This window comes from Oryzias melastigma, linkage group LG23 (assembly GCF_002922805.2).
Source record: "Oryzias melastigma strain HK-1 linkage group LG23, ASM292280v2, whole genome shotgun sequence".
Taxonomy (NCBI): Eukaryota; Metazoa; Chordata; class Actinopteri; order Beloniformes; family Adrianichthyidae; genus Oryzias; species Oryzias melastigma.
Window position 1 is genome coordinate 712002 of NC_050534.1, and position 16381 is coordinate 728382.

The following is a 16381-nucleotide window of genomic DNA, read 5'->3' on the forward strand; positions in this document are numbered from 1 at the left end:
CTGAGTCTAATGTTTTAAACCATTTTAGTGGAGGTTGTGTGGGAATCATGGAGAATAGATAATTAACTTTGGGCAAGATGTTCATTTTTATTGTGGCTACTTTGCCCATAAGCGACAGGGGCAGGTTGACCTAGCGAGTTAGATCGTCTTGAATGTTTTTCAGTAACGGGGTATAATTTAGCTGCACCAGTTCTGATAGTTTGGGAGAGAAGTGAACACCTAGATATTTGATATTGCCTGATTTGACCGGTATTGAGAGTGATTGCTCAGCGTTACTGTTTAGTGATAATAAAACTGATTTATTCCAATTAATTGAATATTCTGAGATGGAGGAGAATTCGTTAATAATTGTTATCGTTTCACTTATAGAACATGATTTATGTAAATAAATATCATCCCTTTTTTACATTTTCTTTGAATGCCATTAATATTTCACTAAGCACTGGTTCTTGCGTATCTATGTTGTGTAGGATTTTTTTATTAATATAGGTGCGCAGTTGCAAATATCTTTAAAAGTCATTGTTCCCTAGGTTATGGTTGTCCTTAAGTGATTGGAATTCTTTAATTATTCCTTTGTCAAGTAGAGAGTAATATGTGTTCAGCCCTTGCATTGTCCAGTTAAGAAATCTAGTGTCTAATTGATTGGGTTTGAAGTCATGGTCGTATGCGCACTATCTTACAATTTATTAATTGTTGTGTAGTCTGTATTCCTCCTTAATTTGGGACCACATTTTAATTGTGTCACTATCCAGGGATTTTCAATTTTGCTTGGGTTTTCCCCTATGTCTTTGTTTCCCATTAATGCCTGTAGTGGGGGGTCTGAAACTAAAAGTAATTCAATGTCTTTCCATCGGGCATGGTAATTTGGGATGCAGTGAGTCATTAGCGGTTTGAGTTCTGCGGAGTAGAAGTAATCTTTTAAATTAGGTATTGCCATCCCCCCTTTTTCTTTAGAAAGCTGTAGAGTTTTAAATCTAACTCGTGGCTTTTTGCCCAGCCAGATGAATCTTGAAAGGATTTTGTCCCATTGCAAAAACTGTTGTTTGGTGATTTTGGCAGGAAAGGCCTGAAACAGAAACAGGAATCTTGGTAGCAGGTTCATTTTCACTGATTCAATTCTTTGGGTCAGACTGATATGAGGAAGGGCTGACCACCTATTAATGTCTTGCTTTATTTTTAGGATTAGATCTTCATAATTATATTTGGCTACGTTATTCATACCTTCGGGAATTATAATTCCCAGATATTTTAGAATAGTCAGATCCCATTTGAGATTTAATTAAGTACGTAGTGAGATTGGTGGGTTATCGTTTAGAGTCAATATTTGCGTTTTTCCCATGTTTAACTTGTATCCTGCATAATATCCAAATGTATTTAAACACTTGAATAAACGGGGAAATTTTCATTTGGTTCACCTGTGTAAATTATGACGTCATCAGCATATAATGCCACCTTATGCTCATCCCCTCTAATAGGTATTCCTTTCACATCATCAGTTTGCCGAATCAATTGAGCAAGGGGTTCGATGTAGAGGGCAAAAAGGAGGGGTGAAAGCCCACATCCCTGTCTTGTTCCGCGTTCCAGTTCAAAAGAGTTTGATAATTGACCATTAACTTTTATACGGGCGGTTGGGTTTGTTTACAGTAATTTTATTATTTTAATGAATTTGCAATGAAACCTCTCCAAAACTTGTTATAAAAAGCACCAGCTGACGGAGTCAAAAGCTTTTTTGGCATCAAGGCTGACCACCGCTGCCTGCATTTTGTTTTCTTGAATACGGCTCAATATATGTAAGGTCCGTCTTATGTTATCATGTGCTTGTCTTTGTGGAATAAAGCCTGTTTTGTCAGTGTTGATGAGATATGGCAGCACAGATTCTAATCTCTTTGCCATGATTGTTGTGAACTGCAGTTGAATGGGTCCTTTCCTTCTTTCAGAATCACTGATAAAGTGGCTTGTTTCCATGAGGGTGGTATTTTATTCTCTTTCAATGCTTTCTTTAAAATTTGTGTTAAAAAAGGTAGTAATTCAATTTGAAATTTTTTGTACCATTCTGACAGGAAGCCGCCTGGCCCGGGTGCTTTATTTGCTTTTAGATCTGTTATTGCTCTTGATACTTCTCCTTCGGTTATTTCAGCTGTAAGTAACTTGTTTTGATCCTCTGATATAACTTTTTAAACTTTTTTAAAAAAAAATATTTATCTGGTGGGGATTCTTTAAATTTGGTTGTGTGTATAAATGTTTATAATAGTTTAGGAAATTTTTTTGGATTTCGCTCTGATTGTGTACACTTTGTACTGATTGCTAGTAATTTGACAAATTTGTGACCGGATTCATAATATTTTTGTTTTGTGTATATCATCTTCTTCCGTATGTATTTTAGATACATTGCATTTATTTTGTTTCCTAGAATTTTCAGTTTTACTTCGGTTCTTTTTTCTGGACTTCTTTTATGTTCTTCCTCAAGTTGTCTCAGTTCTTTATTCAAGTCCGATAGTTTATTTTATCTCTCTTTCTTTTTGTGTGTGCAGAATGATATAATATTTCCCCTTATCACTGCTTTTAGTGCGTCCCAGACAATTTCTGGGCTGACCACCCCATTGAGATTTTCTTCCAAAAAAGTTTTGATATCTGATTTAATTAGTCTGGTAAATTGCTGATCATGAAGAACATTTGTGTTTAGTTTCCATTGTAAGATTTTGTGTGTTGTGCTGATTTTTACAATGAGCAGTACTGGGGCATGATCTGAGATGTCAATATTTTCAATCTCTACATTTTGGATCCTTTCGCAATCTTTTTTAAAAATAAAGAAATAATCTATCCTTGAATATACTGTGTGGCAGTGGAAATAATGGGTGTTGTCTTTTCTTGTTGGACAGATTTCTCTCCAAATATCTGTAACACCATGCTGTGACATCAGGATTTTAATTATTTTCTGCCAGGCGCTCTGAGGGACAAGTCTTGACGAGTCCAGCTTTGGGTTTAGTCTGATGTTCCAGTCCCCTCCACATATAATTATGCCATCTGCCTGTGTCATTAGCATAATAAGTTTTTGGTAAAATGAAAAGTCACTACCTGGGGTTGCATAGACATTAAGAAATGATATAATGACTCCTTCTATTTTCCCTGTTACCAGTGTGTATCGCCCTTCTTTGTCTTTTTGTTCAGAAATGAGTTCAAATGGTATCTGCTGAGATATTAAGGTTTGCAACACCTCTTCTGTGTCCAGTTTTATAGGATGAAAAATAAACCTTTGAGAACCCCATCCTTCTTAGTTTTTCATGTTTTTCATGGTTAAGGTGCGTTTCCTGGAACATAGCAATTTGGACTTTATCCTTTTTTAACTTGGACAATATCTTATTTCGTTTAATGGGGTTCAGTACACCATTGTATGATGCACATAGTATAGTATAATCTGTCATGGTGTTTTGTTGTCTGACAAAATAGTTCTCATACAACAATGCATCCATTTAATTAAAATCAGTTCAACATAAAAACAACAGAAACAACAACAAAAAAGGAATGTACTCTCAGCAAATATTTGGAACAACAGAACTTTTTGCTGGGAGTGTTCTTCCGGAAAAGAGGTTCTGACAGAATGAACCTTTGTGGAGCTGGAGATGTTACAGATCCAGTCAGGGATAGACCCGCCCACTTTAAAGAGCGGGGCCCTGGGAAATGGCTGCGCTGTCTTTGTCATCAAGGCTGCTGTGTCCCGATTGATTTAGTATTTGCTTTAAATGTCAGGGGGGTAAAAAAAACGTGAATACTTACATTGTGGACCAAGTCCAAAGATCTTCTTCTTTAACCTGTTTACTTGTTTTTTTGTGGGTTTCTGCTGTATTCCTGGAGTTTCTCCATGAAGCGCGGTTGACTCTCCTCCACGCTCCTCTGTACAGGCTGGTTCCCGCTCCGCTTCCAGGCAGAAAGTTGTTGTAGCTCACGTTGGTGGGGGTCGGTGGGGGTGGGATGAGGGTAACCGGGAGCCCTCGTGATAACATGTCAGCTGTAGCTTCTGCTGTGGTCTGGTACAGGCGCACCCCCTCCTCGTAGAATACGCGCATTTTCGCTGGGTAAGGAGTCTGGAATCGGATTTTTCTCTCCTTCTGCACTTTCTTTGCTTGGTTATATTCCATACGTTTCTTCTGGATTGTTGGGGGGTAATCGTGGTCCACAAAGAATCAGTTATTGTTGTACATGGTTCTGTTTTTTTCTGCCAGGCTCTTTTTGTCACTTCTTCTTTGGCTCTGAAGCTTGAAAACTTGGCTATGATGGCGCGCGGTTTGGACTGTGGTGTGTGAGCTCTCTCTATCTTAACACCGGAATCACGTGTAATATCCAGTCCTCATCTATTCGAGCTTCGGTCTTCAGTTGGTTTCTTTGGATCTCTGAGAGTTGTCGTTCGTTGTCCCGTCGGAAGCTTTTTGTTCTTTTAAGATCTCTTCCAGGCTAGCTGGTTCGGATTCATTCGGTGTTCATTAGCCTCGTGTTTGGAAGAGCGACTCCGGTTGTCACCCAAGTCTTCGGTAGTAGGCGCAATATCTGTACTTTTCCTTCTTCGAATCAACTCCCTGGTCTCCATTATGTTAGAAAAATGTCACTTAGCTTCGAAATCACGGGTTTTCAGGGATTTAGTAAAAAACCTTCGGGAGCACTGGAGCTACGCTGCCATCTTGGGCGAGAAAACGTTGATGATCATTTTCATTTATACCATAAACGAGAGAACTTATGAAAGCAACACAAACCACATTTGATGAGGGAAAAACAAAAATACCCTTTAATACTGAAGCTGCCGCTGACAACAATAAAAATCACAGGCAATATTATGGAGAGAATATAGACTCACTCCGATTTGTGCGTGTGTATTCTTGATCTGTGCGTACATATGTGCATTAGTAAAAACAGTACAAAATTGTGAAAAATACAATTTACACATGCTCAAATTAAGATTACAACAGCTTGAAGCTAATTACACACAAATTTCTTCAGACGTGAAAAGAGTCTCATGATGGAATTGGTGTGTAATCTAGGCTTCGTGTGCGCACAAGAGGTGATTCGTACTTATTTTTGAAAGATTTGCATGTGTAATTAGTTTCAAGCTGTTGTAATTTTAATTTGTGCATGTGTAAATTGTATTTTGTTTTTTTTTGTTTTTTTGCACAAAACAAATATGAGTTACAAATCAAGAATACGCATGCACAAATCCAAAGTTATGCACAAATGAAGAATTATGCACCCACAAATCGGAGTGAGTCTATATTCTCTCAATACAATTTTAATTCCAAAGGATTTTCAAGCTAAGAAAAGCGGCTTCAGCAGCAAAGAATGGGCATCAGAATCTGTTGGAATTAAGTTGATTGCATGAGCACTTTATGACTGTAAAGAATTGCATATAAGCACATAGCTGCTATTCTCAGCTTTAGAAAATGAATTAGGTTGAGTAAACAGCTGATAAAGTATGGTAATTTACGGAATGTCAACACCAGAACCAAAGCCCCAGAGATGAAGGGTTTTGACTTAGTGTTAGATTTAAACAACCTGAAACATTTCTCTGCAACTGCAAGAAAGACAAGAGAGGTCAGATTTAGATTTTACGTGCAAGTAGAACGGACAGAGAGCGTTCAGTCTCCACTCCAGCCTGAAGCGCTCTCTACTGAACCCTTTCTTTAATTTAGTTCAGGGCGCTCCCTAATTACATGAAGGCATCAGCTGCAGACCAGTTTTTACTGTCACTGATGTAATGTTCTCTATCTTCCAGTACACGAGGGTTGATGACGGTCTGCTTCATCAGCTTCTCACAGCCTTCAGCTCAGCTCCTGTTTCTTGATACACGGGCTGTACACGGCATCCAGCAGTTAAGACAAAAAGTTTAAAAATAAAGAAGTTAAAATCACTCTGAGCAAATGTGTGATAAATGTACATACAACTCCGTCAGTTAGCATGCCGCTTTTAGAAAGTGGCTAATTGAGCTAAATTTGTTTTCAGCGGAAAGTTTCAACATTCGTACTAATGTGTCTTTTTTTTAAATATTCTGAATTATGTGACTAATTCCATTCTGCACTAAACTTACTACAATTTGAATTTAGAGAGGATCCCTCCTTCATGTGGACATCCCTGAGGTTTCTATTTTTTTTTTTCCCAAAATTGTTTTTTTTTTTTTTGAGTTTTTCCTCACCGAGAAGGAGGGTCTAAGGGCAGTGATGCCAGGTTGACTTAGCTAGTTTAGTTTAGCAACCAGCTGCTGTTATTTTATGACTGACTTTATGTCCTTGTACGGTTACCAGTAAACCCACTGAGACAATTGTATCGTGATATTGAGCTATAGAAATAAAACGGAATTGAATTAATTCTTACTGTAATATTAAAGCATAAAAAAAATCAAGTTATTGAATGAGGGATTTTAGAAATAATGTTTAGCAACATGCTAGCAGTCATAGCTAACCAGGAGCCTCAAAAGTGGCCGGCACCTGGCGAGAATTCTCCACTTTTGAGTGAAGTAGCCACCGCCTACTTTTTGATGATGAAAACAAGTTTTATTTAGTGAAAATATTGTCATGTTTATTGGTTGTTTTATATGTGAATTTCTTTTTCTTAAATGCTCCTCCTCTACTGTATCCGAGCAAGATACATCAGTGTAAGCTTTTTTTTTCTTCGTTAATTCACCTCCATGTGTTTAGTGTTAATTTCGGCTGATGAAGCAGTGGGAAATGTGATGACTTTTAACAGGATACAGTCAGAACTGGAGGATAAACCTGCTGGATTCTCAGCAGCAAAAGAAAGTTGAACAAAAGTGCTGACTTGGAAACAGCGTTAATAAGCTGTTCCTTGTGTTGCTACTCGGTCACTATGGATCAATGTTAGACAAACTGGGCTTTAAGGTAAAGTTCACATTGAATGCGGAAGCTGCACAGAGCGTTTGCGCCCAGCATCTGATCTCTATTGTAATTCACACCAAATGCACATATTTCCTTGACAGTCGACAGGCACTCCTGCTTGAGCTTTTTTGTTTTTGTTTTTGCCATCATCCGTAAGTGAATGACCTAAAAATATGACCCCATGTTTCTGCTAAGAAGTAAATAGTTAGTAGACATACACTTATTTAATTTATCTGTTGTTGAGACACACAGAAAGAAGTGTGTGTGTTGCGATGGGCTAAATGCACGACCTACATCCGCATTCAGCCTTTGACCGCTCAGTCCTTTCCAGTCGGAGCCGTGGGCTGTTGTTTATGTGGAAATAGTGGAGTATTTGGACTTTAAAATATGTCTTTTGGAGCTAACAAGAGTCACTATAAATGATGTTAGGCGCATTGTTTGTTTTTCTAGTAAAATACTCCAAAATAAAAATGCTAAAATATTTTAAATTGTATTTGTTGTCCTACAAAGCAACCTTCGAAGGTAACTTGCTAATGTTAATGTTTTTAGCACATGTTTAAGTGCGACCAGTCTAAAACTGATAAACATTCATGTTGGGGACGCTTTATAGGTGCAGTCAAGATGCAGATCGCTGCATTGTTTTATGTGTTTTATGTAAATCTGAAGCTAAACGTCGCAGTATTTAATGAAGTCCTGTTAGCTGTCATGCAGCTAGAGCGCGGAGCACTGCAGTCGTAATCGGGAATTATTTGGAGCATAAACCCGAACCGTAATCATAACCTTCACTTTTCCTCCGGGTCCGTGCAGCCAAGAAAAAAAGTTCAGAACTGACTGCAGTATTTACAAAATTACATGTTAACACAGTTGTCACTTTTCATTTGAGCTAATGCTAGCTAGCATGAAAGACACGTCTGATTATCACTTTCTTTATCTTTATGACCCGTTAGTTGTGTTTCAGTTACTCCACAGCCGAGTGTTTCTAAACTTGTGTAAATGTAATTTTCAGTGTCAGGTAGAATCAGTCTGAGACGTGATTCCTTTCCTACGTCTCAACAGAGGCGAGGTTACCGTTAGCGCACGCTGCTATCGCTCCATGAAGAAGGCAGAAGTTCCTCATCATCAGCTGAGAGTACGATCAGTAATCCGAAACTCACTTTGAAGTTTGTTTACACATAAAAGGTTCTTTTGAATAGGTTGTAAATGTTCTAACAGAGCTACGTTTCATCCCCAGAAGTCACATGATCATACAGTACATGAGAGCGTTTTGTGAGCGTGGGGTGTTTGGTGTTTCAGGAAGGCAAACTTTGCCTTTTTGGATGTCATTGTGTTTACACATAATCATAAACTATCATACAATGTAAGAAATAACGACAATAAACCAATACCAGGGAAAGTACACAGAGATTTACCAAGTCCACACATATAGTTAGCCACAGCCAGAAGAGAGTAAGCAGTCTTATTCAAAACCGGAAATACGTCACACAGCTTCGTGCAGAGAGTCCATTGTAGGTTTATTTTCATCTCTACAGTCTGTTTAGATACAAAAACATGATCGCATTTATCAATCACTGTGTTTTATTGTGAAAAGCTGGTTATATTTCAATCTATCAATCAAATCCTTTATTACTCCCACAATGGGGAAATTCTCTCAGTGGTGGGCAGCAGCCGCTGGACGGCGCTCTATCGCCCAAAATAAACCAGATTTCTTCATGTATCTTGATGGAACTTCCTGCCAGAATTGACACGGATCGCTTGCGGATCGCACACAAGATAGATCAGACGGCAAAACGATCCGCCGTACGACGTGAGCCTTCCGCGGAGGACTGCGGCGCTCCGCGCCTGGTGTGTACCATTCCGATTAACAAGGGCACCGAATGGAAGCAGCCTCCGTTCCGCATCGCTTTGCAGCTCTTCCACGTCCAATGTGATATTAATGAAAACTGTGATTTTCCAAATATAACACACATGAATCCACGGTGTAGTAACTTTCAAATTAGCAACGCCTTCATAACATTACAGAGTTGTGCTTTCTCCTCAGTAGACTCCTACTCTGAAAACTTTTGAGGCCGCTGGCTAACCATTTATTCTTAACACTCTTAACAATAAGATGGCTACACACGAAAATAGTCTTTTAGTCTGCATCCTAAATTTGTACTTATCTCTTTTTTTCTTAAAATATTTCTAATTATATGAATGATTCTTACTTTTAAATTAGACCAAAAATATATAATACAAGTTTTCCAACAAAGGACTTTGTAGATCCCAATTGAGTCTCTATTTTAAAACATAAAACAGAAACAGGGCCATTCATAAAAAATGTATTTCAGTGTACTCCCTTCTTTTCCCACTTTTTTTATCTTATGTGTATGAAGTTTTTCCCTTTCTCCATCAGGTTCTGTAGACCTGAGGAAGATGGCTGCCCTTATGCCCCCGTATTACCACATCTTGACACAGGGGATTTTTTTTGAAAATGTTGATATACCACTGGATTGTAATGTTTCCATTGTGTATAAAATTATAATTTGAAAAAAAATCAGTCTGAATTGTAATTGATTGGACTCAAATACCTGAAATGATAAAAATGTTTGTGTTGTTGATTTATTCTGTTATTATAGCATTTTTATTTATTATTATTTGTATTTTATGTTACTCCATGCAATAACTTCAATTACAACTTCAATTTGCACAATAAACTAGAATTGGTTAAGTGTACCAATACAACACTATTATTACATCGATCTAACAGGCCACACGTTTGAGCTATACAATCTGTGCAGAATTGTTTTAAAATATGTATTTAAAAATTTACCTCACAGAAAAAAACCTTATTGGCAAAGTAAAACCTGCACCCATGGTTTATTTGTCAATATATTTTTATCAATATTTGTTATACTATTTTTGATTTTGCCATCTTTTAGTTGTAAAACATTTTTTTGAATGACTCTTAACAAAATTAAACAATACCCAATACATTTTGCAGCTATGTAACCTTTTCATAACCATCTAGGTTAAAAGTTAGGAGATGAAATAAACATTTTTTTTTTATGTTGATAGTATACTACTGTGAAGGCCACCTCTTGAGAAATTAGCGCTGATTTGTGTTTGGTCAAGTCATTACCCGATCTTCAATTAATTTATCAATCTATTTTCTTCAGTTCACCGGAGTAAGGCCATGGGGGCAGCAGTCTAAGCAAAGATGGCCAGACTTTCCACTTCCCGGCCACTTTCAGGGGGAAATCCTGAGGCATTCCCAGGCTGGCCAAGAGAAATAGTCTCTTCTGGATCTTCCTCTGTGTTTCCCCCCAAAGTAGGACACGGCCAGAACACCTCCCCAGGGAGGCAACCAGGTGGTATTCAGACCAGATGGCCAATACACCTCAGCTGGCTCCTCTTAATGTGGAGGAGAAACGGCTCTACTCCAAACTCTCTCTGGGTGACTGAACTTTTCCCCCTATAGCTTATACCTTAGTCATAACTGCCCTTGTGGGTGGATACAGGCTGTCTGTGCGTAAAAAAAAAGGGCAAATTTGTAAGTGGCACGCAGATGGCCCGCACAAAGTTTTACGATAACAGACCAATCAGTGAGCCCGTAAAGAGAAAATGTTCTGCTGGCATGTTAGGAGTGAAAGGTTTAAGCTGACACTTATCCAACACACAAGGGTAGGTAAGGAGGAAATAGATGAGATGCAGGCACGTCTCACAAATTTTTACTTTTTTCAACTACCCAGAGCTCTGCGAACCCCCGTTAGTGCTGTTAGTGCTGAAAAGTGCACAAAAAATTAGGTCAATTTTGAGAGAGGCTGTAAAACATTATATTCATCAACCTTTGGTGTGACGTTCTTTTAGAGGTAGATAGCTGTCACCACTTGACTTATTTAATTTTTGCTCTGTTGCTTACAACAATTCTGCACTAAATAGTGTCACTGCTGATCATGTTTACTATTGTTAACATTAAATTTGACAGATAATTCCAATTTGGTTATAGTGATATTATCGATATCGTGAGCCATGTATCGCGTATCGTATCGTATCGTGAGGTACCCAGTGATTCCCAGGCCTACCGAGGACCTCACTAAACCATTCCATCGGTAGTAGCGACGGGCGGTGTGTAAAATACAAACCATGACAAATCCTGCAGCCTCCTTTCGCCTTCCGCTTGCTCCCCGCCATCGCTGTATGAGCTTTCACCATCGTCATCCGAAGCCCCTGTATCCTCAGATGAGGAAACCTCTGGTTCAAACTGGTAGGGCTGTACACCCTCCGAACCCTGTGTCGTTAAAATTCCCGTGTTTGATGAAGGGTCATCACCTTCATCCAAAGAAATATCCGCTAAATCGTGGTCTACGTCGCTTCTTAAACCGTCCACCATTGTTGTTTACACTCTGGGATCCCTGAAGTGACGTCACGTGCAGCCCCCGCCCATCACCACCTATCGCCCAAATTTAAAGCTGTGCACGACCATAAAAGGATCAATAAAATCACGCTGGATCATTTTAAGTGAATATTTTTATCGGATTTGTTTTCCAAGTTCAATTAACTTTCTAAATTAAAAAAAAAAATTTAGCCACTGCACGAGGCCTTTAAATAACTTTCATATTTTACTCTCCATAAAAATATATTTTATCAAAATATACAAGTTAGAAATGATCTCAAGATAATATCGGACCATTAATAACAATAAAATAAAATGGTCTGGAGGCCCGCATAGAATTACCCGGAGGGCCGGATCTGGCCCCTGGGCCTTGACTTTGACACGAGCAGTAGAGGGAGTTGGGATGTTCGCTCAAATGTTCTCAACCTTTCCGACATAGAAACTTAAAGAAGTCGTTACATAGTTTGGCTGATGCGTCATGACCAACAGACTGTGGGACATTTGGACATTTTCAATGGTTTTGAACAGCACACGTAGATTATGGCTGTTTGCCACAATTATGTTGGACAAACACAGTTTCTTTGACTCCTTAACAGTGTTATGCTATTGACACCAGGAGTCTTTCAGCAATAGAAAAGTAATCTACAGCTTGTCCTTCTTCCGTCTGCGTTCAGCTCTACGACATTCTCTCCTTTCTGCACAGGTTCCCTGATTAAACCAGGGCTCAGGCTCAGCTTTAGGCTGCATCGTTTTCAAAGGAGCCATAGTGTCTTGATATGCAGGAAGCATTAAACCATGAGCTAAGCTCCTCAGGATCACAAGTACATGTATGGAGATATTTTGGGGGAATAAATATTTAAACCCAAATAAAACTTTAAAAAAAAAAAATATTGGTATTTGGCCAAAAAAATTTAAAATGTCCAAAATGTTTTGCTAATTTAAAATAAACTTAATCATTTTCAGCTTCAAATGTTCAGTTTTTAAGGTTTCAAAACTCAAAATTTCTATTCAAAAACGTTTTTTTTCAGTTTCAAAAAGGGCTGTAATGAGTATCCGAGCGCTCCGATACTCGCGATCTGCTCTTCATGTTTCTGAGGTGTGTAAATGATCACACATGCCACTGAGTCTGAGCGACCAACCTCAAAAACAGTGGCATCAAAACAGGAGCTTGAGGTAATAGCTCGCTGTTCAAATTTAACTCAAAATAGCAGCCGTTCCTCCTCCGCGTCCTGAGGCTTGTGATGTGCTAAAGTAAGAACATCCAGCTGGTAATAATTCCACGAGAGCGCTGCACTCACCAGGAGCCACCCAAGTCTCTGATATGAGAAGAAGTCCAAGCTTTGGGAGATGGAAGAATCCTTCAGAATGAAAGTTTTATTTGCCAAGGATCTGGCGTTCACCAACCCAATCTGGCTTGGACCGCAGCCTGGCGACTGCTGCAATGTTGAGCAACAAGGGGCGGCACCCTGAGGTTTTGGGGATACACCCTACATTGCCGCAGCCCCGGAAACCAGGAACAGCTGGGAGGGAAGCGGTTGTTAAAGTCAACGACAGGTGTCAGGCAGATCTCAGGTGGACCTGAGGTCAAGACACAGCAGATGAAACTAATATTCCAAAACCTGACCGGGAAATGGAAGTGAATTTTGCGAGATAGGACTTCAGTTTGGGAGCCAACCACCTCACCAGCCGAGCAGACGTAGATGCTTCCGGTGTCCTGAGCAGGTAAGCCTGATCCCCGATAGCTGCAGTGGCGAGGGTTTCCGTCTGTGATGCTTACAAAGCAGATCATTTTTGCCATTTTGTTGAAGCTCCAGTAAGAATTGACGGTTGTACACCAGCAGAGACTCTGTTGTTTGGATGCTGATAACCAGGATAGACAAAAGAGTGAACAAAAAGTAACAGTGACAGACGAGCGGCCACGTGCACGGGCGCCATCTTCCATAAGGAATGTCAAATCCATTCACATTTTAGTTTGATAAAGTTCAGCCCAATGTTGTTTTTCCACACATTGGACATTAATGATGATTGATCATATTTTGTTGTCAACACGTGTGTTGTTCACTGTGATACATTATAGAAAAAAAATCCAATATGTCTCAATCCAAATAGTATTTTCCTAGATCGATTGTTGAATTATCTAATTTTGAAACGATTCTATTAAGGTACAGGTTAATTTGGTTAATAACTTCCCCCAAACAGATCAATCTGTTTGGATCGTAGAAATATAATCGATTCACTGATTAAGTAAATTGATAAATTTCACCCCAAATAAAAATAATATTTCCACATCACATTTAGGCTTGAAGGTTGGCTTTAGTGGAGGGTACTTAAACTGGCGGCCCGCGGGCCATTTGCAGCCCTCATGTCGATATTTAAAACTTAAACTTGTTCAGAAGAGCAAAGATATAGACAGTGGACAAAAAAATATATTTTGGTACGAAAGGAACCCCATACAGCCCAGCCTCAGCCAGATTCTGGCTTCAGTTACCCTTTGGTAAATCAAGTTAGAGACCCCTGGTATAGTGAATTGATAAAACAATAAACTGAAGACCATCTCTACTGCACATGCTGTCAAAGTCTGATACAAATACAGCAGAACCAGGAACAACACAGATCACAACAGATGACTGGAAATGGTCTGGTTGTTGAGCTTATCAGCGAGATCTTCCAGGACTCAAAGACTCTCACACCTCTCTGGTTCTCAGAGCTCAGATGGACTAACTGGTCATCTGAGCTCCACATCACTTCCTGCTGAAGCCCTGCGGCGCTCTCCCCGCGGCGGGCGCTGCCAGTGCCCTGACTGAGGGAGGCTGAGGGGGATCCCCGCACGGAGCTGCCAGCCACTCACAGAAACACGTCCGGACGCACGCGCACAGACAGCAGCCCCACGACCCGCGGAAACAGCAGGAAACCCCGGAGGCTGGGACAAAAGAGCGGGAATCACGTGACGACGGAGGGAAAACGGTGCACGAGCTGGCGGTGTACCTGAGCGGGAGGAACGGATGAGCTGGTGTGTCGTGGATGATGAAGCCTCTTCCTCTTCCTCGGTTGCTAATGATGCTCCTTCTCCTTCTGCGCTCCTCAGCCTCCCATCCGCACCCTCCTCTTCTGTCTCTCCCCCACGATGCATGCCGGGAACGTGAGGCGTATTTGTTACCGCAGTCTGGCGGTCGGTACCCGCCCACATTTCTCCACAACCGAACATTGTTTTTCCACGTAAGCTTTTTATTCTTCGTCATAATTACTTTGTAACCTGAACATCGACCGCGGATTCACTGAATATGTTTTTATTGTGTGAAGATAAACAAAAAAATACATTTTAATACAACTACAAAAATATTTCAATAGTTGCAAAATTGACCCTAAAAAAATCCATGGGATTATTTTATAAAAAATATTTGTATTTATTTTCCCTTTTTAATGATTAAATATTAATTTTATTTAAAATTTTCTCATGTTCTGTTTTTCTCTCGGGAGATTTTGGCAAAACCTTTTAAATACATGCCTAAAATTGTTAAGCTCAGTATTTTATAATTTAAAAGACAAACATTTTCATTTTATTTTTATTTTTTTTCATTTAGAAAGCACCCTTTTGAACTTTTATTAACTTTTTTTTTTTCTAATTCATTTTTATTGTGTAATTTATTTATTTCTTCTCCTCCCCCATCTAACTTCACACAAGGTGAACACACGCAACGCAAGACATGCTCCACAATGTGTCAAGTATATGGCTTTTCTTAGTTATCTGAAAAAAAAAAGGTTGTGGCATCATGTTCCTTCAGTGCATCAGTTACGTTTAATGTGAGAGGACATAAATATTTAAAGCTAAATAACGAGGTGATCATTACACATTTCTCTTATGAGCTAAAGTGCTCAAATTTGACAAATGTAGTTAATTTATGATATGAATGAATGAAGCGAACCTATACACTGCTCATAAAAATTAAAGCACTTTAAAGAAACACATTAGCTACATCAGATCTCAATATGAAGTTGGATATCTATACAAATAACGACAGGGCAGTGTCTTAGGAACATAAGGATGCCAAGTCTTTTAATGGAAATAAAAGTTTTCAGCCTACAGAACACCATAAAATCAGAGTGAAATGAAGATGTGGCAGGCTAGTCCATTTTTTTCCTAAACTTCATTTCTGCAACTCAAAATGCTTTTCAGTATCTTGTGTGGCCCCCACCAGCTTGTATGCATGCTTGACAACGTGGCGGCATGCTCCTAATGAGACGATGGATGGTGTCTTGTGGCATTTCCTCCCAGATCTGTGTGAGGGCATCCCTGAGCTGTTGTACAGTCTGAGGAGCAACCTGGCGGCGCCTAATGGACCCAAACATAATGTCCCAGAGATGTTCTATTGGGTTTAAGTCAGGGGATTGTGAAGGCCATTCAATTGTTTCAATTCCTTCATCCTCCAGGTACTGCCTGCATACTCTTGCCACGTGAGGCCGGGCATTGTCATGCATTAGAAGGAAACCAGGACCTACTGCACCAGCGTAGGGTCTGACAATGGGTTCAAGGATTTCATCTGGATACCTTATGGCAGTCAGAGCACCATTTCCTAGGCAGTAGAGGTCTGTGCGTCCCTCCATGGATATGCCTCCCCAGACCATCACTGACCCACCACCAAACCTGCCATGTTGAACCACTTTGCTGGCAGCATAACGTTCTCCTTGTCTTCTCCAGACTCTTTCACGTCTATCACAGGTACTCAGGGTGAACCTGCTCTCATCTGTGAAAAGTACAGGGCGCCAGTGGTGGACTTACCAATTCTGGTGTTCTTGAGCAAATGCCAGTGGAGCTCCACGGTGCTGGGCAGTGAGCACAGGGCCCACTACAGGACGTGGGGCCCTCAGGCCACCTTCATGAAGTCTGTTCCTGATTGTTTGGGTAGAGACATTCACACCAGTGGCCCTCTGGAGGTCATTCTGTAGGGCACGAGCAGTGCTCAGCCTGTTCCGCCCTGCACAAAGGAGCAGGTATGGGTCCTGCTGAGGGGTTGAGGACCTTCTACGGCCCTGTCCAGCTCTCCCAGAATAACCAGCAGACTCCTGAAATCTCCTCCATGATCTGGAGATTGTGCTGGGAGACACATTAAACCTGCTTGCTGCAGCACGTGTGGAT

The 16381-nt window shown here is 40.0% G+C and overlaps 1 protein-coding gene across 1 annotated transcript in view; it reads right to left on the minus strand.

The window, feature by feature from the left end:
• syn3 (synapsin III) overlaps positions 1-14440 on the minus strand; it is a gene marked incomplete at its 3' end in the record, with an annotated part of 112326 nt that extends 97886 nt beyond the window's left edge. The window contains 1 exon segment of the mRNA XM_024294611.2: positions 14233-14440.
• Positions 14441-16381: the final 1941 nt, after the last annotated feature.